This window comes from Passer domesticus, chromosome 7 (assembly GCF_036417665.1).
Source record: "Passer domesticus isolate bPasDom1 chromosome 7, bPasDom1.hap1, whole genome shotgun sequence".
Classification (NCBI taxonomy): Eukaryota; Metazoa; Chordata; class Aves; order Passeriformes; family Passeridae; genus Passer; species Passer domesticus.
Genome location: NC_087480.1, coordinates 13,147,391 through 13,174,808, shown reverse-complemented (window position 1 = coordinate 13,174,808; position 27,418 = coordinate 13,147,391). Strand labels below are relative to the sequence as shown.

At 39.8% G+C, this 27,418-nt stretch overlaps 2 long non-coding RNA genes across 3 annotated transcripts in view; one reads left to right on the top strand and one right to left on the bottom strand.

Moving 5' to 3' along the window:
• Window positions 1-23,944, top strand: part of LOC135304493 (uncharacterized) — a 91,392-nt gene extending 67,448 nt beyond the window's left edge. The window contains exons 4-5 of one of the 2 annotated variants that reach the window (XR_010365870.1): window positions 5,096-5,652; window positions 23,832-23,944. This is a non-coding gene — a long non-coding RNA (uncharacterized LOC135304493). Of the gene's footprint in view, window positions 1-5,095; window positions 6,322-23,831 lie in introns of those variants that run through there. The other variant, XR_010365869.1, reaches the window with a different exon arrangement.
• LOC135304494 (uncharacterized) lies at window positions 689-15,689 on the bottom strand. Its single transcript, XR_010365873.1, has 3 exons — window positions 15,448-15,689; window positions 14,665-14,808; window positions 689-810 (listed from the first exon to the last, which is right to left on the bottom strand). It is a non-coding gene; the product is annotated as an uncharacterized LOC135304494 (long non-coding RNA).
• Window positions 23,945-27,418: the final 3,474 nt, after the last annotated feature.

The following is a 27,418-nucleotide window of genomic DNA, read 5'->3' as shown; positions in this document are numbered from 1 at the left end:
AATACTGCTACAAACTGCAGCATCTTGATTTATCCTCATTCTAGAAGCACAAGTATTACATTTTGAATCCACCTGAATGGTGGCCTCACATAACCTGCTTAGTTTTTTGCTTACTATTTGTTTGGTCAGCTGGCTGCTTGTGTTTCAGATGCAGTTGATTCCATTTGACACTCCCAATTTGGAGCTTTATATGGAAATAGCAGAGTTGCTCCTGCACTCCAAAAGAGTAGAAAAGGCCCCAGTTTTGTGGTAAGTCCTCAGAAAAACAGCTGAGGCAGTGAAGTTTGAGAAGGAAAAAAAAAAAAAAAAAAAGAGAGAGAAAGGAAACATGTAAAAGCAAAGAGCTTGATAGGTGTGGTGATAAATCTGAATAAATAAATGAGAGTTGCTCCAAGACACGGAGGTAGCAGTTTTGCTGAGCTATGTTGGAAGAAAGCCCTGATTGTGTGCCAAAGCAAGAGAGCAGCTGTGAAATGCTGGGTGTGGGTACTCAGCAGTAATCTGGTTTAACCCTGTACATAATGATATAATGCAGTGTCCAGTGCTAAAGCTCTCTAAGTAGGTGCCACACAGGCATAAAATATGCATAACCTGTTTCTTCCCTTCTGCAGTAATCCACATGAAGCCAGTATTCATTCTTCTGTCCATCTCAGGAACCGTGGGAAGATAAAGCTGAAGCCTTGGTGTGGTCAGATCCTCTCTCCACACCAGGTCACAGGGCTGTGTTCTTTCCTGGTGCTCTCCTCAACATTTCCATCTCATGGATCACCAAAGCTAGCTTTCAGTAACACAGTGAAGATATCTAGAAAGCTGTAAAATACAGCTACAACAACTGAGTTTATTGAGTTGCAAATTCTACAGAAATATGCATTTTACCAGGAAAAAAAAAAAAAAACAAAAAAAAAAAAAAAAAAACCCAACCAGTGGAACTATTTAAATATAAGGGCATTCCCAAGATTTTCACCTCTGGTTTTTGTTGTCGTTAAAATCTACTTTCAAATGTTCATCTCCAAAATAATTTATCGTCACCTTAATATAGATGGTTTTATTTTTCCTCAGCTGCCATTGATGTCACCTGTTCAGAAAAAGACCTATTTTGTTAACAAAATTAAGTACATATTTAGAAAGATGGTATCAGGTATTTTGCTTTGAAAATGTTGTCAACATTGTTTTTGTTTCAAGGCACACCTCTGCTAATGCAGCATGCATATACAAAAGCTGGTAAGTGACTATATACATCATGTCTGAATATATATACAAGTTCAATATTTCTATTTACAGGGTAAAGTAATGGAGTCGGTCTGATCTGAGAGAGGTTCTGCATGTAATTTCAGGGAATCTATGTTTAATTTAATAGGTCATGTATCTGTCTCAAGTGGGGATTACAGTATCTGGTTTAAAGTGATCTACAGTATCAGGCTTATTATGTAGCTTTTATTTTTAGCAAGGAATGGATTTAACAGTTGACAGTCCTACTTAAGTATGAAATACATCAAATTTACAACGCAGGCCAGCCTGCTGGCTGTATTACACACACCAGCTTACAAACAACCTTGGGACTTCCACTGGCTGGGTAGTTAGGGGCAGTGGGAAGTGGCAGGCTGGAGGCATAAAACCATCATGATCCTGCAGCAACCTGGGCTGATCTATGGAGCAGTATTGTTGGGGAGGTTGTAAAGCCGATTGGAGGACGGGTTGATCACTGCACTGGGAAAAGTTATGGAGCAAAACAGGGCAGAGGGAATCCAGAGCGAAAAATAGTTCATGCTTGAATGCCTTGAAAAAGTGTATCCTGCATTCTGCTTTATGCCTGATGCAGCCAGAGCTGGGCTGCGGTGAAGGAGAGAAAAACAAACAAGCAATAAAGAAATAACATGGGCATAAGACTTCTGAGGGCTGAAGGGGAACATAAAAATAGTTGCAAGGCACATCAGGGCAGAGTGAGAGTTTTTATATGATACTGTTCTCAGTTGCAATGTTTAAATGATTTGGATACAGCAAGAGATCAAAAGATTATAATATTTCCTGTGATGACTGGCCACTCCCATGATCTCTCCCTGTCTGTACCTGTCTATTCTTCATTACATCCATCAACGCAGCTGCTTTCCAGCTAGAAACCAGTAGCAGGAAGCTGAGTGCTGGTACAGTTTTAGCATAATGAGATGACTTTCATTTTGCTTGTGTAATAAGAGTGGCAAAACAGAGGTAAGTCATAAAGTGCTCATCTGTATTCTAATTAACTCAACTTTTGCTTCTGGCCAGGTCTGAAGGTTTTGTTGGCACAGGAATGAATCCTCTCAGGTGCAGAGAGAGAGGAGTGTAATATCTAGTCATCATAATTGTACCAGTGAAAGCTGCTATATAAACAGAATTATTCTGCTAAAATTGCACTTCTTCTAGGAAGCTTATCCTATTCTACTTCTGCAAGTGGCTTCACTGGAGTGATATGAAACTTTCCTTGTGTGGCCTGGTCAAATAAATACTTCTGTGGCAGGACTGAGCAACTCTAGCTTCCCTGTACGAGCAAAAGACTTCTATAGCAGACAGCACTTTGGTCACTAGGATAAAGTTTAGGATTTTTTTCCCCTTTATTTTAACTCATTTATATCTAGCTGAAAAATCAATATCTCCTAATGAGAAATAGAGCTATAAAATTTCTAATAAATCCATTTCAAGTGCAAGTTCCGCTCCTGAAAAAGACTCTGTAACAGTCATCACACAGTTCCATGTCTATCACTGCACAAATATTCTTCATTTGCAATTAAAAATTCAGCTTTTCCAGTTGCTAGCTGTAGCAGCTCTCTACCCAACCCAGCCAGGGTCAACCTTCTTCACACATCCTTTTCAGCCACCAAGTAGCATTCTGCCCCGCCTTGAATGGATTCTGCACTGAAATAGTGAGAATGGATGGGGCATAATTTCAGCTTCCACATCAGTTTTGTACCAAAGGGAGTAAACCTGGTTCAGGTGCTTCACTTTTTTGCCTTGTAAGATTTATTCACTTACATATTTACTCAGGCCCACTCTGTCCTTGGCATTGACTCTGTGGGATACACAGACAAGGTGGCCTGGCTCTTTCTATGGGCTGGTTTTGACAGGGTCAGTAATGGGAGCAACTGAAATCTGTCTTTAGCCTCCTTCATGTGCTCTCTGAAAGGATTCAGCCCTAAACTAAACTCCAGTTTTCCATATGGGTGGCAGGAGGACACTGCCAAGCAGATGATGTCCAGGAAAGTTTAATTGGCTCCCCACAGGTCCTATACTTCCAATATCATTTTTGTAATAAATCCAAAATGTTACTTGTTAAATAACCTGAGACCTTTCTTGTAATCACAGAGGATTACATTAGAACATTAAATCAGACATAATTGGACTGTCCCATTTAGACATAATTTTAAGGTAAAAATAAAAAAAAATAATCAGACAGTAGTGTATTATATGTAATGAGAAATTTATTGCAGTTCCAAAAATATCTTCACTGAAAGCATAAAAGAATTTATGGGCTAATTCTTTTCCTGAATATAAAAAGAACTAACTAGAGTGTTTTAATCTGCAGCCACTGAAGTAAGCACTCTTTCTGACACAAAGGGTTTGCTTTTACTAACAGCTATTAGATCTTTCGTCACCTAAAGATAATATTCAAATGTTCTGTTCTTGACTGGTCTTAACTCTTTAACTTACACTTTCCACTTGTTGAAAGAGCATCAACATTACAGAATCACAGAATGGCCTAGGTTGGAGAAGACCTTTGAGAACTAGCACCTCCTCATCAACTAAACCATGGCACTGAGTGCCACGTCCAGTCTTTTTTTGAACATGCCCAGGGACAGTGACTCCATCACCTCCCTGGGCAGAGATTCACTGGCTTGAATATTTTGACATATAATCAACCTCACCACTGATTTCGCAAATGAAGAGCTTAGAATTAAACTGGAGCCTCTTGAACTAAGATGTATAAAAATATTCATTTCCTTTCTGTAAAGTTTATTGTTATTTATAGTCAAATACATTCACTATTATACCTCTCTGCTGCAAAGGAGGTTGAGAACAGGCAGAACTCCTAACAGCATTGCCACTTTCCTGGAAATTTATGTTGTCTAGGTATGTTCAGAGAAGTTTTTTACAGCGATATCCCACCCGAGGAGGGGAGGAGGATGATTAGGCGATAGGAAACTCCCCGGCCAGACAGACAGACAGACACTGTGCCCCAGGGCAGCCCCGACACCCTGCGTGGGTCCGGGAGGCTGGCAGGGTGTGCGGGCAGTGTCCGCAGCGGGGGCTGCTGGCCGTGCAGGAGCAGGAGAGAGGGCTCACCCTCCCCAACAGGGTGTCCGTGCCCTGCTGGGGCAGTGCCTTCTCACAGCTGTAAAACTAATCCGTCTGCAGGAGGTTTGGCTTAAGATCTGATGAAAATTAAACATGAGCTCGACGTTTTTGTATACCGGCCAGTCTCTGCCTTCAAGCAGTTTTGTGCTAATATGGCTCGCAGAGAAAATTTGTGCTTCAGGGAGAGTACTGACACTTGAGTCTTTTTCTCATGCTTTCTCTTTTTGGTGTGCTTTGCATAAGTTTTAAATGAGGTGGTTTGGAACTTATGGATGTACTTCCATCTGTGTTTTATAGTCTGAAGGTTACTAAATGCATACACTTCATATTTATATCATAAATAAATCTAATAACCTTGTGTTATTATCATTTATTCCAGCTTGACATAAATCAGGAGCCAAATGAAAGGGAGGACAGATTTTTTAGTGTTCAACTAGGTTGCTTCAGGTTGCTTGACATTTTCCATGACTTTATTTAAAAGCTTCCCTCCAGCTTTGACAGGCAACAATATACACGTGCACACACACATATGTATGTATGTGTTCATTTGAATTTGCTCTTTCCCTCCAGTCTCTGATAATTATGATTTGTGTCTGAAGAGATGAACTGTCTAAAAAACAATAAATAAGAGGCCATGAGAATTGAAAGCCAGTGTTCAGGTTCATCTAGAAAGAAATTAAGCAAATCAAGTTCAGGTTTATAAAGGGAAGTAAATTACCCTGGAGTCTCCATACACTGGACTAACCTGAAGTATTTAATTTTTTTGCAGGTTGCTGCCCTTCTAAAGAAAATTGCACCACTTTTATTACAGCCACCTGGGAAGGTGACAACGAGGTTATCAAGCAGTCTAGAACTCCTGCAACAGCTCCTTAAACACACTCAGCCAGGGAGGGTTCCTCGAGCTAATGACACCTGCCTATACTCACAAATGAGAGCCCAGCTGTCCCTGAACTATCCCATCAGTGACTGCCAGCCCCAGCCTTTCACAGCTGTGAGAGTGAGGGAGGGGAGTGCTTCCAGAGGAGATAGAGGAATCAGAGGTGGCTGGACACCAAGGGAATCTGTGGGTCTCTGGAGATGTGCCTCCCCAGAGGCAGTGGCTGGACACCAGGAGAAGCTGTGGGTCACTGGAGATGTGCCTCCCCAGTAGCTGGACACCAGGAGAAGCTGTGTGTCACTGGAGATGTGCCCCCCCAGAGGCTGCCAGGGCAGCAGCGCTCCTGACCGGAATGCCGGGAATGCCGTGATCCAGAGGTGTGCTCAGGAGGTGATTCAACACCGCTCTGATCATGATCTTACAAGCAGCTTGGGGATTTGGTCTTGATGGTGAGCTGATTATTATTTTATCTCTTACCAAATTGCATAATTCACAGCAGTCCAATGTTTGCATGTTTTCCTTGTAAGCCACCCTTGCTATTTCGTTAGTAGCTATGCTAAAAGAGAAAAATGCCTTTCCCCCCACAAGACTATTTACTCTCTTTCATGCAGACTGCTCCCAGCCTTTCTACCTCTCCACAGAACCCCGAGCCCTCTTGAAGGGTTGTATTTCTGTAATCACTAAACAATCCATTTCAGCTGGATGCAGAAAACCATCTTTGATTTAAATTCCCCCTGAAGTGACTTAACTAGGCTCCCAGTTGAGAAAACACTTTGAGAGGTGTCTGGAGTGGTTTTCTGAAGTCAGCCACCCAGATGAGAAAGCCAAATTTAAAGATGTTTGTGAGTGTGCACAATATGCCCTCACAAGCCCACAGCCACCAGCTGCAGTGAGGGGTTGATTGCCAGCCTCTGGATGTGTGATCTCTACTGGGCACTCTGAAACTCTGAGCATCTCCCCCACTGCCTGCTGAGGGTTTGGCCTTGCTCTTGCCAAGAATTTGACTGAAGTAAATATGTAAGTAAATAAATGGTTGATGCAGCAGATCTTTGCACAGTTACCTGGAGTGAAATTAAGGTTCTGGTTATTTAAGGGTTTGGTTGTGATACAGATTTTTGTGGGTGTTTTCAAGTTGTGACCTAAGGTGTTACCTGAAGCAATGCAAACACAGTCATTCAGGTAGTGACCCACTTACTTTGCCTCCAGGAGAGGACGGGCTCAGCCAAGGCATGAACCTGTGTGTTCTCAGGCTGTCCAGGATGCACTGTCACACTTCTCCTACCTTCTGTTAGTGATGCTGATAATATCATGACACTTTCTGTGAGTGTTCACACTGATAAATAGCACTTGGTAGTTATTTTGGCAACATTTACCAGCATCCAAGGCCAGGTAATACTCAGCAGCAATGTCCCTGTCCTGCCACATTGGTCTAAGACCTGAGTTTTTTTGCTGTAGTTGTTGCCTGTTTTGACAGTTCTGCAGCACAAGCAATAATACTTCACAATTTAACATCTGCATGCAGGCTCAGTTCTGCCATCTGAAGTACAGGTGACAGAGTCTGTACAAAAGGAGGAATGGTGAAGAAGCATGGCCACCAACTTTTGCTTGTCAGTGCACTTCTGGTAGAGCCAGGCTTTGAGCACAGCTTTTGGATCACAGTTGTTTTGATGGTTTTCAGACTCTCAAACTGCACTAGGACACTGCATATTTTGTGGGCAGAACTGTGCATTTCTGAGCCTGCCTGGATTTTAGATGTTAGGGTCACTTTTCGAAAGCATGTGAAAACTCTCAGCCAACCTATCCAAAGGTAACTTAATCTGCTTATGTGAGTATAGATGTAGAAATACTTTCTCTGAAGGAGAGTGGTAGTGCCCAGGCAGAACAAGCAGCTTCAAACAACATTGGGTATATCAGGAAAATCCTCAGAGTTCTGCCTCCATTGAGGATTAGAAGCTGCCTTCAGCTCAGGGTTTGTGTCTTGGTGAGCCATGGGGTTTGCTCTCGAGCCCAGGTGCAGTTTGAAGGGACTCACCCAGGTGTGCACAGTGGGTGCTGTACGAGTCCAGCAAGCTCAGAGGAGGGTGAGCAGGTTTGCCAGGTTAGCGAGTGGATTAACAGGGCTGTTCGTTTTAGGCCTGAGCACCAGGTGCAGCAAACAAGGACTCTTGGTCTACAGAACGTAGTCATTAGCAGTAATGATAATCCATTACACTGTCCTGAGGACAGGCCAAATCCTGCTCACCCTCATCCTGTGATGAGAAACAATAACTGACAGCTGAGAAAAAGGCATGGTATGTGCTGCTTTCCTAATGGGAACATGATTTGGCTGAATGACACTCAGCTGCTCCTGAAGGATTTGGAAAGCAATGCTGTGAATGTGCTGACTGCCAGGAAGGGTGGAAAGGAAGCTCCTTCTGAAAACTGGGCTCCTCTTTGCCACCTTCGTCAAACGGCTGACTCACATTTCATCTGGTCTTTGAGGAGAATTTCTGCATTTGCTTCTTTAAAAGTAAAACCACAAAAGTAGTGAAATACTTGTATCTCATCAGTAAGAGCCATGTTCTACTCAATTTGCTCTTTCAACTAGTCCCTTAAATTTAGTATTTACTGTATGCCCTATGAAATGTGTTTAAACTGTTCCCTTGGTTTTGGAGGGGTTTTTGTTCTGAACATTGCATATTTTTACAGCCACAGCTTGTGCCAGTTACTAGGCGTTCCTACTTTACTCACAAATGAGACTTTCACTTTCAAATTCTTTACCAAATTGTGCAATACACATTCTTTGAGACACTGAGTTAGCATTAAAAAAAAAAAAAATTGGCAGTGGAAAGCCCGTTATAGTTGTGTGACAAAATTCAGATTGGAAGGAAATAGCTCACAAAAGCATGAATTAAACATCTAATTAAAAGTGTTAAGTCTCATTTTAATTTTTTTAAAACACCAAAGACAGAAAAGCAGCTGCTTTCCTGAAGAATGTGGTGTGATAGGAGCCAGTTAAGTATGAACACAGAACTGATGCAGAGTGCTCAAGGACACATTTATGGAAAATGTGAGGTTTTGGGATCCTCAAAAAACATGATTTATCACAAAGTAGATGTTTGTAAGGACTGCTTATGAAATGGGATCTGAAATAGGAGTGGCAGAATGATGTTTTTTCCTCACTTGTGGTGAACAAATATATATTTAATTAGCTTCATTTTTTTCAATTAGGGATGACACTCATGCATAATCTTACACCGTGCCTTTAGTTTTGGACTAATGGGTTCATATAGGGATCTGGCATAAATGTAAAAATATTAAGTAACGACTTTGAAGATATGTGGTTGTCTTAGGGTTGCAGTGTCCTGAAATCACTGGTTTGAAATTGTTAAGAAAAAATTGGCTTTATTCTCCTTTAGAATTACAATTTGAAGCCAGAAGAAAAATTATATGAAAACCCCTGTAGTTTTAGAATAATATTTTTTTTAGTATTTGTTATTATATGTCTTCTTAAATAGAACATACAGCGTGACCTAGGGTTGTTATCTATTGTTCAATAATGTAACTGGACAGTCTAATATTTGCTCTATGAATATAAAAATTAGAACATTAAATTGCTTGGGCCATTTTATGTGATTATGGGGAAAAAATCTCCTTGCTTAATTACAATTGTAATTCAAAACGTATTTTAAAATATTAAAAAGTTATCTGCACTTGCAAGACTTAATCTAACCAGAAAAAAAGCGTACTTGTAACCTCCCTGAGGGCTGTATTCTGTCAGGTTCAGAGAGATGAGCAGTGGAACTGTGTGAAATGCAGCTCTCTCCTTGTTTCAGCTCCAAACTGCAGAAAGCCAACCAGTCCGGCCTGGACAGAGTCCAGGTGCTTCTGCACGTTGAAAGACTAGACTTGGATCTGCTCTCTAAAGTGGTTTTACACTGGAGCAACTGGAATGAAGCTCCTGATTTACACCAGTTGCTAAGAATTAAGAAATGGGCTGTTGAAATCAAAGAATCTTTCTTTTCAGGCCCACTCTGATGTAGGGATGGCCCCTGTGCAGTCTCCTGCTGAAATAACCAGTGCTTCTAAGGCACAGCACCAGCAAAGGGCTGTGCAAGGCTTTGGTGAGAGCCAAAGCACACATGCAGACTTACTTGGGTGCTGCTGTAATTGTGTGTGGTCTTTCTTTGCAGTAGGAAATTCCTTTTTTATTTAAAAATGCTGTGTTTTGCTGTTCCTGTGTTGGAGAGACTAAAGAAATTTGTCACTAAAATACTGGGCAGGTTGTTGGCACATCTGGGGGACACAGTTTGATCTCAGTTTGGAGGAATGCATAAGCTTTTTTTGCTCTTATGTGATGAGAAAATGTAAAGTTTTACATTCTACTTCTAGAAAATATCTGGGGTCCGATTAACTGCAGATCAATTGGTACACAATTGCCACAGAACCTCTAGGTAAATTTTACTGTGTGTTTGCAGGCACTGAAACCCAACAGGCCAGGTTCTTGGTTTATGCCTTGCATGTCTGAAAAGCTGTGACCAACAGTGAAAGCACACAGTGGAACAGTTCTGCCCCAGTTCCTCCTTCTCCCCTAGACAGTGATGCAGCTGCCTACGGCTGAGTGTTCCCACGTGTGGCTTGGGGAATCAAGCAGAGCAATACATGAATTTCAATAAGAGTGCCCCCCTTTCATGCACAGTCCCACATGCCTCTCTCAATTTTGTTTCTGGTTGCAACAATTAATGTGCACGGGGTGTGTGAAGCCACGAGCAGGCAGAATATGGGTGTAATTTAGCTCTCCAGACACAGCTCTTGCAGACACGCCTGTCAGGCAGAGAATAAAATTCACTTCTTCTGTTATGAAGTTCCTGGACAGTAAGCTATGCAAGTGGAATATGTGCATTAAAATGCATTTAACATTACTGTGGGTAATTTTTTATAAATACTCTGATCAGGTGTGGATCTATAATGTTGCCTTATGGTATAGGCAAGGAATCATCATGCATGCCTTGGAGACAGAGGAGGGAGCACGGTGCTCTAAGAAAAATCAATGAAATATTTAAGTAGGAAAAAGTAATTTTGTCTCTTTGATTTCATCTGGTAGCAACTGAAAATACACTTTAGAAGCCTTTAAAGTACATCTAATTTCTCATTCACTGTCAAAAAAGAAATTTCTCTGGCTATTCATAAATACAAGAACAGTATGAAGTGGTTACTCATTTATTCAATATGTTATTGCACAACACTGTTCAAAAGTAAGAGGTTTAAAGGGGCTGGAAATACAAAGCATTGAAGCATGGCAATGGTAATATTAATTTGTAGAGGGCAGCTGTATATGACTGTAACAACTGAAAAGAGGACAGGGGAAATGGGTTGGATAACAAGATCATTAGCTTATAAACTGAACCTTCCTCCCCCTCTCCCTCAAAAGAAAAACCCAACCAAAAGTCTTCAATGAACCAGAAAGATCTGAAATTAAAATACCAAACCATAACCAAGAGAGGGAAGGGAGAGAATTGGCTAAGACAGGGCTGGAGAAAAGGGTAACTCTGATTTCTGTCAGAATGACCATGTGCTGCTCATATACCCATCACCAGCAACACAAGTAAATGGCTGATAAAATGGGATTGCTGCAACAGTTCATAAAATTATGATTTCTGGGAACAGATTGTATTCAATGAAGTTTACCTACATATTTTTTTTGTTCATGAAGTAGGATGGTCCTGATCATCCTGCCTTTTCTCCCCACATTTATATAAAGAGCAATGATTAGTCACAATTATTTAAATCACACAAAATTAAAAAGAAAAAAACAACAACAACAACAAAAAAAACCCTCAAAAACAAACACAACAGAACCAAAAAACCAACCAACAAAAAAACCCAACCAAAACCCCAGAATCAAATTTAGCCCAATCTGCTTTAACTTCTCATATGTCTGTATCTCCCCATTTTGTCTTGCTTGTTACCCAGAGGACTCTACTCACAAATTGCATGACATTTGTGAGCCGGGTATTAGTTTTGTTAAGAGTTGCATACCTCATCAGAATTTAATTTGTTTTATTTGAAGCCCCACTTGTAATTAAGATGAATGAGCACAAACTCACATGTATTAGAAACAGCATCAGTGCAGGCACTACTGTTTAGGAAACAACCAAATCTTTACAGTGCTTTCCAAGCACTAGTTATCTGTTCAAAAAAGGTAGCTCATAAGATTAGGTACATTTGGCTCTATTTTTATGTAAATGAGTATTTGAGGATTGTGGCTATTAATATATTTTTAATTGAGTATATGTTGACTAGGCAAGAAGAAAGAGGTTTGCAGAAATGCTACAGGCAGTCTTGTCTCCAAAGAGCGTAGACCAGGAAGAGAGAAAAATTTGTGGCATAACAGTTTCATAACATATATACATTTTGAAGTAGAACATAAAATTCAGGGCAGGATCACAGATGCAGAAGTTTCCATTGCTTTGTCTTGCATGGGCTGTCCCAAAGAGAACAGTCTAAGTCCTGGCCTGGCATGGAGAGCCAAGGTGCCCAGGAGAATTTGCTGTCACTGTTGTCTTTTGTCATAGTGCTTTGGTTTGTTCCCTAGCAGTAGCACCTTTTGCTGGCCCCTGCCTTCAAGAATACAGAAATATGAATATTTCTGTAATGTAAAATGGTGTATGGGGAGAAAGAGCAACTTAAATTAACCCTGACCCAACAGTGTGTGGAGTCACTGGGCCAAACCTGCCCCCAGTTCCAGCAGTGAAATACCAGCCCCATGGGGCTGTGTTGCCAGAGTGCTTTGTCACAGCCAATAAACCTTAATGAGCACTGATGAGACACCTCACACACGTGGCTCATCCCCCTGGATCTGGGCTCCTGTGCCAGTCTGGGCTTCTCTGTTTTGATGTGCATTGCACAGTGCAAGTACATCTGAGGTCAGGCTTTACCCCTGTGAATAAACTTGTGAAGGATTTCTCTCTGTCATTCTACTTAAGGACCTATTTCAGTCTGCTTAAAGAGAGTTAAATGTGTTGCATATTGAACTTTTGTATCAGTATATATGACAATAAAATCTTGATAACCACTTGTTATCTACGTTCTAAGTCTTATACAGCATGAGGACATTACTGTTATTTCTTTTTAAAGTGTATTTTATTTTTATAACTACACTTGACTGAGTAATTTTGGTTTTTAAACCATGACAGTTTTATATTATTATATTTTCCAGCCTAAAAAAAAGACATTCGGCTGTCTCGCAGTATAAAATAAAGTTACAGACAGGGCCACCCCAGAACACTGGCTCTGTTATGTTTGCTTTGGATTGTAGGAAAAGCAAAATTCCTGGTGAGGAGAGGGTTGACCTTATTTCTGGATATGGGGGATTTCCCCTGTGGCAGGTGGAAGGAGAAGGTTGCTGGGTGGAAGGTGTTTGTACCACAAAAGCTGAAAGATAAGCAAGGAAGCAGTCTCTCTCTCCAGTGAAATAAAAACTAGGCTGCAAGTGTGGAAAGAAAGTATAAGTGCTCATGGCAGAGTCTGAAGCTTCAAGGATGCAGTTGTGACAGATACACCATAAGAGTAGGGAAAATTATGATAAGCAGGACAGAAAACCCCATAGCTTTTCCTTATAAAATGCTCATTTTTTCCTGAACCCTCCCACAGTAATACTGGGGACATCATACCTTGATTTAATTTCCTAAATGTTTGTGGACTTGTATTCTAGATAACAGTGGCAATAAAGGCAGGTTTCAAACTACAACTGGTCCTATGATTCCTAGGTAATAAATCTACCTTAACACAAATTAAACTCTGGACTAAATCTCAGCACATGTGAATAAATGTTCTCCCTCAGTGTTGGGGTGGCTGCCTCCAAAACAGTGCAAGTTTTGGAAGCAGTCTGATCTAGGAAGTTGGTGCTAGCTCTGCAGGAGGAGACAAGTGTGATAAATCAGCCCATATCATTCTTACAAGGGAAGTGTTTATCCAAAGGATAACTTCTACCTTTCACTACTGGAGAAACTGGTCATGCTGGAGAAGTACTGATCCAGCTACAAAGAGAGTCAGGGTGGAGTGATTGGGTGTGTTCAACACTGAGTATATGATAAAACTGAAAATTAATGCTTTGCTATGAATTGTACAGCCCAAAATCAGAATAAGAGTGAAATAGTGGTACTCAAGGGATACTGAAGTGGGACTTGAAGGAAGTAGAAAACTTCAGCAATGAAATAAAATATAATTAGGAAGAGTGCTGTGTCAATGTAAAGAATAATTTCTAAATTGCCACAATATTTTGTTAAGTGAGAACAGGCCCATTAACAAAGGGGGAAGAAAGCATCCTGGTTTGTCAATTAATTCCTGAACTATGGGATTTTTTTATGAAAAAAGGGTAAAAAGGGACTGAACTTCAAGAGGGAACGAGGATAAGGAAGGAAAGGATTTTTATCACTGTGGAACTGCTGTGTATCTACAGCAGAAAAGTAGCATTAATTTCATACTATTTTCTGTTTGTTACCTAGGCCGTAGTGGTTCAAATGTGGTCATATCTGCATTTTTTAGGCCTTTTATAAAGTATTAGCATCTCAATTGACACTTCTGATCTTAAAACAGTCTTGTTACTTTTTCTCAATTCAGACTCTGTCCTCCTGGAACTGATTTGTCGCCTCTGATTCTGTAGTGTTAGATATGAATTTCCTGCATATCATTTGTGGCTTTTAATTACCTCAGGGTTAATCTGCCTCCTAAAGAGAGGCCATCTCTGTTACCCAGACCATCAGCATGGAACAGAAGGTCTGTTTTGGGCTGGTCCCTTGGGGCACTGAGGCAGGAGGTGCACGAGCTGTGCTGCCGAGGGCTCTCATCCAGGATCAGGAATTTGCAGCTGCCCAACTCACCCCGTTCTGCCTGTGCCAGGCAGCTGCACACCCCTGCACTGTCACCCACTGCTGGCATTTCACTGCTCTGTGCCTCTATTCTGGTCTCCAATGGCAGAAGGCAAGGTAGATGAGTTGTTAATTTTATCCCATGTTATGTGACTATGTAGCTAAAAGATTTCTTCACTGGAGATGCTAAGAGCTAAAGGTCCTTCTGGGCTCCTTCTTTCCCATGAGCTGAATTTTAACACTATGTTTAGTTTTTTAAATCTGTGTAATAACTGATGGATTTGTTCTGGATAAGGCTATGTGGGGAGAAGCCACTTGCAATTAAAAAACTTCAAGATGCTGCTGTGATGATAAAAGGTCACCTTTCTGTCCTACAATTCTACTCTGGGAAATATTGCCTGGGTTTGGTTTTCATATATTTATCCATGAATTATTTTTTCAACGTAATAATTTCCTAAAGCAATAAGATGGTAATGTTGTGCAATCAACAGTAGAAACATACAAAGTAACAAAGCAGTGCTAGTCAGAATGGTTAAATACAATTTGTCAACTCTGCTGTTACTATGTACTCTGTGATGGGTAAAGATAGGCATGAAGTTATAAAAACAGTACCTTGATTTGCCCTCTGTCACAAAAGCTTTTTCTTTGTAAGTGTGGCAACTTACAAGTGGAGTTGGGAAAACTGCACGTTTGGTACAGTGAAAATGGAGACTGTGACTTTACATTGCCACCAGTCATGTCAGTAGCTTCATCTCCCTAGAAGCAAAGAATTAAGCAGGATACTTGTAAAGTCAATCAAAATTAATTAACAAATTACAAATCAATCAATAACACCCCAAAAAGTCTTGTTATGACCTCAGTTACTTGTTTAAGCATAAACAAGCTAATTGGCTACATTTCCTGTCTAGAAATAAGATCATTACCAATTAACTTAGGACTTAATTAACTCTCTAAGGTACTGAACTTTAGATACATCATAAACTGTGTCTTAATGTTATTATTAGTTATTGCAGTGACTCTAGTACCTTCTTGATTTATTGTTATTGTTATATAACTATTACATTTACACTTATGACACTATTAAAAAAAAAAACAACAAAGCCTTCAATATTACATTAAAGTTAATGCCACATAAAGGACAGAGGCATTAAATAAAAGTGGAATTAAGCAGGATGCCACAAGTTTACATTGGAAACCCAGCAGTCCAGTTTCTGTTCTTTGCTGGGAGGCACCAGCATAAAAGATTATATATTTAAAGATTATGCATTTAAAGGTATCAATTTTGTTTTGCCCAGCTACAATTGCTCTTTATTTCTGGTCATGAGCTATTGGATTTGCTATCCCTTTTGGCAGCTGGGAGAAGTCACAGTATGAGCACTGTAATGTAATCCTTACCTTCTTTTCAAGAGCCTTCCTGATTGTCTCTTCTACAACAAAACTTGGGACAATCTTGATTTTTTTTTTCCCCTCCTGTTATGATATCCAAGAAATTTCTTTATTTTTACTGACATCTCAGTGATCCGGTTTTCTTCTTTTGCTTCTCTTTCTGGCTTAATTACTACAAGTTGCTTGTTTTCCAAGGCTGAGAAGAACTTGTTCCATGTTTGCCAGGAATAAACAGTCCAGAGAGCAAGTGATGTGTCTGCTGAACAGAAGAGAGAGAAAGTCAGATCAGCAGAGACATTTAAATCTGTTCCTCTGCTCAAAGTGGATGTTAACATTAGTTTGGTGGCGTTTGATAAATGTCTCCAGAACACAGAGTGTCTGGAAATAAACCTGCACTGGAGTGATATGCAAGTGTGGCTGTCACCTCGTGGGTTGGCAGCAACACCACCAGCACACAGCCTTGGTAAATGGGCATTCTGTCTTCTTTATGACCCTAAAAAAGTCACCACGAAAATATTCCAATCTTTTATTTCAGAAATACTGTTGCCTTGTCTATAAGTCAAATCCTCTTTCGGTGCCTTTATTCGCTCTTTGCACCAGAAGGACAGTACAATCTAGTCTTCACCTGTGGCTTTGCCACAGTTTTAGCTGGCACCCAGGCTTTGGCTTCTTTACCACTTTATGACTAAGCTGGACAAATGAGGCTAGGAAAGCCAATGTACTTTTTGGCACTGATTACATTTACAGCAAGAGTAGGCAAACAGAAATATTTTGTTTTATGAAAGAATCATTTGAGCTTTAAGAAAAGCTCACATCTCCCATGTGTATTACTTTGTGGGTTTGGGTTGGTTTGGGTTTTTTTTTCATTTGTTTGCTATGTCCAAACTTAGGAAGTAAAACAATCTGGTATCTGCTTCAAATCTGGCAACCTAGACATAGGTGGATTTAGGATTTGAAGAGCTTGTTTTGAGAAAGGAACAGGCTCACAGAGAACCCTTTGATAGGATTGACCCCACTCCTTTACTGTTTCTGAGGATCAAGAACTTGCTTGTCCGAAAATCTCCTGGGATGCCTGTTTTGTGACTGACAGTGACACAGGCATACTCATGGCAATGCTGCCACAAGTGAACTGAAGCTTCTGCACCTCTCCATCCACTGGTCCTAGGCTGGAGCTACAGTTAAGATCTAGAACTCCACAGCATCCCTGACAGGTGTTATATATATTAAACACTTCATGCACATATTTCCCTTTAATTCATGTCTAGATTGGTCACACTGTATTTCACCTGGACCTAGGAATCGACTCCTTACAATAAAGAGGGTGTCTACCCAGGGAAGAGGATTTGGCAAAATCTGCCAAGTATAACAGGTGAGCTACTGTTTCTAAAAAAAACCTGAAGGAATCCAAAATGAGGTATTTGTGTTCTAGAATAGAAATATCCACCCTGGGAGTATCCTTTATGGAAGTGAGCCAGGAATAACTCCCTGGAATAATGCTCTGAGGGCTCACCCTTTCTGTTGTCTCATGGGTTTTTCCTTCAAAATGTGAAGCAGTCAACACAAATATAGTGCTGCACACAGAGATGTGCTTGATTATCTTAGCATACATTCTCTTCTCAGTTTCTCTCAGACTTGCTATTAAACACTTTACCAAAGCTCCTGATGTTACCCAAATTCATTTATTGAGTGTGCTTTCCACAGAGGCCACGCTGTTATTTCTTTTTAGGTAAAGAGCAGGCAATGAAGAATGTATTTTTCTTTTCAGATGTAGCTCTAAGTGCCATTAATAAGTGGCTTATTAGAGTAACACTATTGTGGGACAAATGGATCACTTCTCACATGCACATCTGCCTTGGTTTGTGTGTGTGGTCTTGTCAGCAGAAACAGGGCTGGGAGGACACTGAGAACTGGTGGGGCTTGTGCAGAACACATTCTTTAGTACTATGGCTCTTTCTTGTAGGTCCTTTCCCCTTTCCTCATCTAACTCTGAGGTAACTGAGTCCATTGCTAATGTCCAGGATCCCTCTGTTCTCTGTGGTTCAGCTGCTGCTTTGTCTCTTCTTGGCCCCAGAACAGGTTTGCCCATGGCTCCTCATGCACAGGGAGAAAATGATGATGTTACTGCTATTGCTGGGTAGTGCAGAAGTATGAATATCTTTACAGGCATGAAAGAACTGAGTTATGCCCAGGCATTTACTAGTTATGCATTTGTTCACAGTCACACAAAGAGCCAGTTCAGAGATGGAACAGGGTACATCTACTCACTCTGCCTCCCATTCCTGTGATTTAAAGGACACTCCTAATCATGACTATTATTATGCTTGCCACACACTACTTATATGTCTGAAAGGAGCTCAGCTCAGAGTACTGACATTTCTTAATGATATTTTGATATTTTTTTCTGTAAATTATACTGTTAGGAAACATGCCATGAGGAATAGAGGAGAAGGAATGGAGAATTTTATTTTCAGCCAAACTTAGATGGGTAAATTTATCCACAGCCCTGGGTGCTGAAGGTCCCTCCAAGATGTGCTGAAGATATTAGGGGCCACATTTGAAATTTCTACTGAATTTAAATAAACTCTGGGTTAGGCCTTTGAAAATTTAACAATTTTTTTTTTTTAAATAGACTGTCACCATACTGCTTTTGTAGCCTTTAGCTCACCATGTTCTCACAGCCTCATGAGCAAAATGATGTCACCACTGCTGCAGCTCAGAAGTGATTATTGTGCTGGGTACAGCAGCACAGAGTTTGGAGAACAACCTCTCCATGCTGAGTGAGGAGGGAGGCAGCCTCTGCTGGGAGGTCAGCCTGGTGGCAATTAATGGCCTTTTCATCATATTCAAGTACTTTGGTCTTTTCTGGTAGCTGGTGGCTTAGGCAGGATAGATTACATTTCAGGGAGATAAAATATAAGGGAGGGAGAAGAAAATGGGAGGCAAAATCTGAGATGTGTGACACATTGCAGTGATGCAGTTATCTTGGCAGTTCATGAATGACACAGCAAATGACAGACACCAAGGTGTTGATTCTGTGGGCTGTGATACAGACTCCTCATGTTCAGCCTACCCAGATCAGAGGATTTATCATCAGTAACTGTCACAGACAGAAGCCAAATCTGTTAAAAACAATCTAACATCAATGGAAGGTAGGATTGGAACTTGCAGCAGTTTTGGAAGGTTTGTTTTATTTGTATTTTGTTCCATGATGTGTGAAACTGCATGGACCTGAATGTGGGGGTCTGTTCAGATTCACCTCTCCTACCCAGTGGTATTTAATCATGGTGCAAAGGGACTTCCCTCTGTAAGGGAGGGAAATCTCCACTGACAAAAACAGCTTTGCAAGCTGGAAAGAAACTGAGTCCTTTATCAATAACACATACTGGATGTCTGCAAAACCACAAACCTATCTGAAATAAGTCAAGATAATCTTTCAAAACCTCCTTCAGCATCACCCTGAGACTGGGATTTTATTGTTAACTTAATAAAATGGTCTTTTGTTTTCATGGCATGATTTACAGAGGAGACTACACAACCTCACTGGGTTTTTGGTCGCAGCCTGAGGCCAAGTCCTCATTGCTTCCAGCCCTTGGTAAGCAGGTACAGCCTGATAAAACATGCTGGCCCATCCTGCAGCTCCACTTCTGGTTACACTATGGGTCAGCACTTATAATATGAAAAAATTTGTTTTACCTGGTGTGTTCCTAAATGAAGCAGGAAAAAGGAAATTCTTGACATTTGAGTTCTACTTCCAGATGCTTTTATAGAACTATCCAGCCCAGACAATCTTTTCAAAGTCATGTCTACTTAATGGCATTTAATTTAGCCACTTTTTTCCCTCCATAAGAAAATGCTAAAGCTCTCCATTTCTCCCATGAGCACATTTTTGCAGAGTTCAGTTCCAAACTAAAAACCACAAAAAGCTACAGCCAACTGCAAATCTAAGGAGCAGCTGGGAAATACAAAACAACTTCTGGGATAACATAAGCAGGGATATGTCCCACCTGCAATTGTTCTATCCCAAGTAAATGTACCTATTGTCAGCTGCAAGTAGTAGTTCAGCCCGTCTGATTCAAAATTCTTTACTTAAGCTGACCACACACATGTAAATTGAGGATACAGGAAACAAATATTGCCTCTCCATTTTTACCCCTTTAAAATATTTAAATATTTCAGATACATTTAAAATGGAGCTTAGCAGAATTCATATCATCATTGGTGACTAGGGCCAAGCAATCAATCTTAGAATCATCCCTGGAGAGCACTAGCATTTTCTTGCACATGGGTGCTTTCAGAAAGCAAGTAAATTACCTGTTTAGAGAGATTAAAGTGAGTTGATGTACTAACCTGCATACTATAATTTAAGGAGTCAAAAGCCTTTCTCTCCCCACCCTCTTCCACAGAAATTAACAACTCTAGTAGCATAATGTTTTTTTTGTACTGCTGCTCTCTCTCCAGTAAAATATATTTTATTACTATTTAGAGGCTTTATCCCTTTATGACAACCAGTATCAAGAGTAATATTACGCCAATAACTTGGTTTGCTAAGTATTAATACAAGGGAAATTATGCTAAGAGCACTGTGTGAGTTTAATTGCAATTCACACTTTAATATTTTGATGCAGCTGTAAAAATGTAGAATGAGAAGCATTACAATTCTATTAGATACTAATAAATTGTGTTGTGGAGGAGGATATGAGCTGTACTTGCCATAATGAAGCACATTCTACTTCCCATCTCTCTGTTTTGATCCTGCATGTGCATGATTTCATAGAAGGGTTCAGCAAAGGTTCTATAGAACAAGTTAGAAATGAAGGCAGGGTTGTGTGTTTTTATATCAAATAATCAGAAACAAAGTGCAAATAATGTAAATCATCTTGCTTATGATGTGTTTATGTCAAACACTTCATTTTCTTTATGTAGAATGTGTGACTGTTTAGAATGGATCCTATTAGATTTAATTTTTTTCTTCTTTTCTAGGCTTAAGGTTTCCAGGTTTGGATACATTTAATAAAACAGCATTCTGAGAAATATTCAGATATTCCTCTTCTACCATTTTTTCCTAATAGAAATGACATTTTTAAATTGCTGTGCTTTCTCTGCTCTCTCTGCTCATAAATGTGAGATGCAGTGTGGTAGTAATGCTTCCACGTAGCTGAATCATAGATTTGTTTAGGCTGGAAAAGACCTTTTGGATCATCGAGTCCAAATGTTACCCAAACACTGCCAAGCCCATCACTAAACCATGTCCCTGAGGCCCACATCTTGTAAATACCTCCAGTGACTCCACCACTTCCCTGGGCAGCCTGTTCAATGCTTGACAGCCTTTTCTTTCAGGGAAGAAATCTTTCCCAATACCCAATCTGAAACCTCTCCTGGCACAACTTGAGGCTCTTTCTTCTTGCCCTCTTGCTTGATCTGACATTCAGACTGAAATACGTAGAACTTTGTGATTTCAGGCAAATCACTCAAGCCCTTCTCAGCTTTTGTTTCAGGAGCTAGGAGTTAGAAATAAAAGTCTTTCACCATCCCCAGGCTATTTTTCTGATTAGATAAGGACATGTATCCATTTTCCTCCTAGATTACTCTATTTTCAGAGAAGTGCACATACAGGTGGGAATGACCCCACTTCCACTTAGGCAGAGGGAACTCAGTCTACAGTAGTTACATCTTCCTTAATTTATCAGTCTCAAGGATGAGATATTTTGATGTCAAGCACTTTGGTGTGGCACTCCTGACAGCAATACCAGACTTTGTGGGAGTCAAAAGCCCCAGCTCATCCCCACAGAGGACAGCAGAGCACCACTAGAACAGATCTGCTGACCAGCTGCATGCAGCTGATACTGAACAGTGGTTTGCTCCTTTTCCTTTGAATGTATGTGAATCATGTGCAGGCAGGGGATGATGCAAGAGTGTGGTTAATTTGTTCTCCTTTATGAAATACATATTCAGAGTGAAACCAGGCTGGTCATAGCCACATTTACCTTTTCTTACCAGGTTTGACTTTCAAAGGGCAGTGCAGTTTTCCAGTGGCCTCAGTGCATTTGTTTTTTTTTTTTTTTTGAGGGGTTGAGAACAATTTAAGCAAACACATATTTGTACATCACATTGCCAGCCTGAATATTCTTACTTGCCAGTTACATCCTTTAACATCTCCTGGCTTGCAACGCCTTGCCTTTTCCTCTCCAAATGCTCCTGCCCCTCCTGATCTGGGTACTTTGTTGTACCTGGTTCTCTGCTTTCTGCCTGCACTCTCAGGCTGAGCACAGCTGACTGCACATTTCTCTCATTCCCAAATCTAAACCCATCCATGTGTCTTGAATGAGCAACTTACAGAGGGATCTTCTCAATTAAAATGTTCACAGAGTCATTAAACTAACTAATGGTGGAAACTTCAGTAGAAATGATGCTGTAATGAGACAAGCTTTCATCATCTTGCTGAGGAAAACATATTTCACTTGATTCAGATAAATTATATGCCCCCACATATTATGATCAATATTTTAGCAAGAGTTAGCATTTAACTATGTCACTTCTGAGTAATGAATAATCATGTCGAGCATATGAAAAATGAGTAATGACAGATATCACTGGACTAGTACGTTTTCTGCTTCTCAAAATGATGTTTAAATTTTTACAAAAATGTTGTATAAAGGATTCAATGACTCCAATTTGCTCCTTCTATTGGGTATCTATAATTTAAAACTGTGACTGCTTGTGAAGTACAGGTTAGCATAACTAATTTTAAAATACGTTCAAATAGTTCTATATTGCGACAGAAGAAAATGGAACCCAGTTGTCAGGAAATGTGTGTGATAAAACCGAATTTCAGAAATTGAAGACCTGAACTGACCTCGAAAATTACTCTTGCATAATGGCAGTAGTACTCAGGAGTTTGTGGATTTGCTACTAATAGGAAATGTTAAAAGTATGAAGTACCTTTATCAGGAAAAAATATCTAAAATAAATATTTTTAAAATAAAATGCAGAAAAATACAGCAGCTATCTGACTTAAGCATTTGTTTAGTTACTTGCATCTGCTTACTGTGCTGTGTCTCTTCTGTGTGCAGCCTTCCAAAAGGCTTCTACTCTAATTTTTAAAACTTTTATGCTTGAAACTACATTCACAAACCAGGGCCAAAGGAACTGTTTTGATTTTCCTCTAAAAATGCTAGTGCAGTTTCAAGCACCTACTTAAGAAAATCTTTGTCTCTTGTAAGGACTGTTGAATGAACCATCAGCAAATGTGTGCAGGTCTTAGAAAGATCAGGAAGCATTTGTCACTGTAATCCAAAAAGAAACCTCTCTATGCATAGTATACTAATTTTTCCTCAGTCAAATAATCAGTCTCTTGACTATATTGGTCTGTGGTTGACTTTTTTTTTCTCCCAACAATGACCTGTTATGCAATTTTAAGGTTGCAATTGGGGTGATAGATGTTGTTCTACATTTTTAATACCCTTATGTTGGTAGTTGGCAGTTCTGCCCTTGATTGACTTTTTTTTTTTTATGTCTACCAGGAGCCTGAAACTAATTTGCAAGTATGACCATTGACTTGGTGACTTGCTCTTGTAACTGGGTGTAGTGGTGCAATATTGCTCTGCCTTTTAAAAAAACATAAATATGGTATACTCATGAATACCATGTTTCAGTTGCATTAAAGAAATACATCATTGGCCTCAATTTTTATTTCTTGGTCTTTAAAATTCAAACAGAGTGAACAAGCAGTATAAGGGTCTGTCATCACTCAGGTCAATTCTTCCACCAGCTGCTCCTTGGTGATTGGCAGTGTTATCTGTAACAAACTGTGTTTAGTTTTGGTCACCTGCAACGTACAAAGAGTTATCTATTCCTAACAGGGAGGACAATAGGCTTTTCAGGTGTTGCCTCAGTGTAGCTGGCTGTAGGGTTTCCTTTCAATATTTAGGTATTTTAGCATAGTTTAGATACATTTCTAATGTTTCCATCATTTGATGGAAGAATAACGTCAAGGAGATCAGCTATAATCTCATTATATTTACATAAATACTATTCTGCTTTTAAACTCCTTGCCAAGCGTGGCTTTTCCACTCAAAGTGAAATTCTCCCTTTGTCAATATCAGTGTCTTCCTTAGGGATGAAACAGATAATAATCTATACTATATAATAGGAAAATTCACATTAATACTATCAGAAGGATGATGATTACTGACTCTTACAGCACCAGTTTTCCACACTGACAGAATGACATTCTAAAATGCATTTTTCTAAATTAGGTCATTTAAATCAGTTCAATATGTAAGTCACGGTAGCAAATTTTTCACTTGGCAGCTCTTCATTATGTAGCTTGGATTAATTCTGATTTAAGAATTCTGTTTGGTTATTCACTTTTTTCCTCAAAATTTAATTTTCAGTAAATGTGATGATGTCACAAAATTATCAAACATCATTTGGTGCCACTCCCCTCTTCTAGCTGTGGAGATAATTTCATGAGGCACAGTCACTGTAAGCAGTGGAGTCGCAAGTGAACCAGGTAAGTGACTAGGCAATAATTTTTTCATCAGGAATGAGGGGAAAAAAGGCAAGTGGGAGTGGAATTGCACCCCAGACCCAATGAGGGGAGTAAATGGAAGTTATACTACTCATTTTTGGAACTGGATTTTAAGAGCATAAGTCATTTAACCACTTTTAAAGACTTTACTCTGGGGTGCCTCAGTGCTAGAGCTGTGCAAACACATGGTAAAAGACAGTCCATGCCCCAGTGAGCTTAATAGCCTTCTTGGTTTCCCCACGGCAATGCCATTATGTTCCAGCCCTCTTCTCTTGAGCAGGATGAAGGCCTTGCCTCCTCCTCCTGATTATTTTAGCAGACCTCTGGTTAGCACATGGAATGAGCCCTCCAGACTCTGCCGTCAGCACTACAATCCTTTCAGAGCTCACCTGGCAGCTTTCCCAGAAAAGCAAGACACGGTCGTTTAAGCTGGTTGCCAGGAAAAAGACTGAATAATGCTCATTCTAGCTATTTGTTTGGGATACTGGTTCTCACTTTATGAAATAAATATGCCAGACATTCATCTCTTGAATGAAAAGAAATTGCTGCAATGGTCTTGCACTGCTCTCAGCAGAACCTTTCCAAGACCTCTCAAAGGCCTTTGAAGGACCATCTCAGATGCTCTAATCCTGATGCTATTTCTGTGTTGAGTACCAGTTGTACCAGGTCCTCCAGGGCTTAGGAGGAGTGCAAATGGGAAGTTTTGTGCTCTTGTCTACTAAGTGGGCCTGAATATCTTCTTAAGTCATAACTAGCTTATGTTTCTTATCAGAATCTGGGAGGGTATGAACACCCACAACCACTGATGATCATGCAGCGTTTGAGTTTGTCAAATGGATATGTGGGCTGATAGCTTAAAGGTGTATCCTATACCATAACTTCTGTCACATCATGGTAAACTAGAATGTAACAAGTGTATAGGATCTATCCATTAATGGCCAAAATATTTGGAGGAAGCTCCCTTCATGGGCTGTGTCTGCCCATGGAAAGCTGACACTTCTAGTTTTTTTGCAACTGCCTTCCCACTGCCCCATTCCCCAATGCACCTGTAAAATGCTGCAAAAATACTGTGGAATTTATCAAATATGTGAACAAAAACAGCAGATACCTTCACTGTGAAGGTATTTGTGAAAACACAAGTACCCTGCAATTAATTTGACATAAATGATTTTTTTTTTTTTTTTACTAGAAAAGAAACAGTAACTATTTATTGACCTCCTCCTGGGGGAAAGTCTCTTCTTATGAGTTTCAGTTTCGTCTGCCCTCTTCACTGTACACATGGACTATGTATGTGTGTGTATATATATATATATATACACACACACACATATATGTATGTATATACTTTATATATTTGGACAGTATTTGCACCTTTTAGTACTTTGTATTTATCACCAAATTCCTTCATTTGGTATTAAACATCTAGACAAATACCCAAGCTGTTGCTTGAGTTATGTTAGTCCCTCATGTTATGTTAGTCCCTTGAGTTATGTTAGTCCCCTGAATAGCCACGGGATCTGCTCTGAATATGTTTTTTAGAGATACCACGTTCTAATGTTAGTAGAAGATGGGAAGGTCTTATTTTCCTAACACAGGGTTACCAGAAAATTGAGGTTGAAAAGGATGCACATAACAGAGTGATCTTATCAGAATAAAAGAAGAAAGGGGAAAAGAGAAAGGAAACAAGATCAGATTTTGTTGTCTGATATTCCACCTCCATGCTAATGCTATGCGCCATATATTATTCTTTTTGTTTCCTTCATAAGAATGAAACTTTGCCTACTGTTACATTTCTGTAAAGTGCATTAGAGAATATCATCATAAAAATCACTGAAGACAAGATAGTACTTCAGCAACTATGTATAGACATCATTGCTGTAAAGTGCTTCTGCCTTTTGAAAGCAACATGGCAGAAAGAAGGAAGCTTGATGTGAAAAGCCTTTTTACCATGTTTTTGCACTTCAATTTTCTGGCTGCGTTTGTGTTTCAGAGTTGGTTTGGTAGTTTTGTTTTACACTGTGTGTAACCTTTAGTTCCACTCATAGGGAACATATGGCCATGCAATTGGTTAAAGCTACTACAGGGGTTGTTTCTGTGTGTCAGGCTAGGAGATGGTGAGAGCCATGCTAAAGCTCTAAGCAGTTGGTTTGGTTAAAGGAAAGGATTGCAACACTTGGCCAACTCTTCAACTACTTCCTATGACCCATTGTTCACAATCAGTTGGTAAGCATGACATAGTTTTGTTCCTTAAATCTTAGAAGAAGATCACCAGCTGCTTTAAATCCTGCAAAACAAAGCATTGGTCATAAACATCAAAACAAGAAACAAAGTAACAAAAAAGAGGGGGGATGGATGGCAGAGAAAAATCAAACTGTGATGATTCTAATTAATTAATAAAATGTCTACCCGAAAGTCAAGTTGCTTTTGATTTTTTTCTCATAAAGCCTCTGTACTTTTGGCCAGTGGTGCCCTCCAGATTCCTAGTTCTGTAATTCTCCTTTTTGCTTTTCACAGCTGATTTGCATCTGCTTTCCAGTAGATCTTTTTGGTTACTTGTTTAAAGTTACTTTACTGGAGTATTTGACTATAGTCTCTGTCTTGCCTGGTTTGGAAAGTTTAGACTATCCTGATAGTGTTTTAAGAGCTGCCTGGCTAATGTGCTGTTTGACAGCAATAAACCGGAATCTTATTGCTGTTGCCTTTCTTCCTCTTCATTTTCCTGACAGTGGCAAAATATCGAGTGAAGCTGTGCCTTGGTCAGGTAGGGTCACACAGTGTCACAGTCTAAGCACCAAAACGCTTCTAGCACGATTGCCGAGTTATCAATGTGCACCTCTTGAAAGCATTAGTTTGCAACCTGTATCAGGAAGGATTTTCTCATCACCTGAATGGCATTCCCGGGGCTTTTGGTGACACATGGTTGAGAAACAGAGAGGTACCAAAACAGAGAATTGAAAACCCCAATGGCCAATTCACATCTAATCATCATGGGACCTTTTAATATCCACTGTGAGCCTTATAGGATCTGAGTGTGGTGAAACTCAGTGTGTCCTGGCAGGTAGCTGTGGACACATCCTAACATAAGACATGTAAGAGCTTGCCATTATGAACTCCACTACAACAAAAATGCCAAAATGCCATGTTTCCTAAAGGAGTCTAGAGAAACTTATTGAAGGAAGGATTATTCAACAGGACATGAAAACATTCCCACTACTTGTAGTAAGAATACATTATCAATATATTTATATAAGTGATTATTGTTTTAAATTAATCTTGTTTCATAAAATAGGGGTAGCAACTCTAATAAGAATAGTTCTGCACAGTTAAATGAATTGCTCAGGCAGCACGGAGTTGATAATTACAATTAAGATGGTAGGAAAATAAAGATTGCCTATACACACACACACTTGAAATTGAGTAACAACATCCTTTCAGTAACTAAAATCCTTA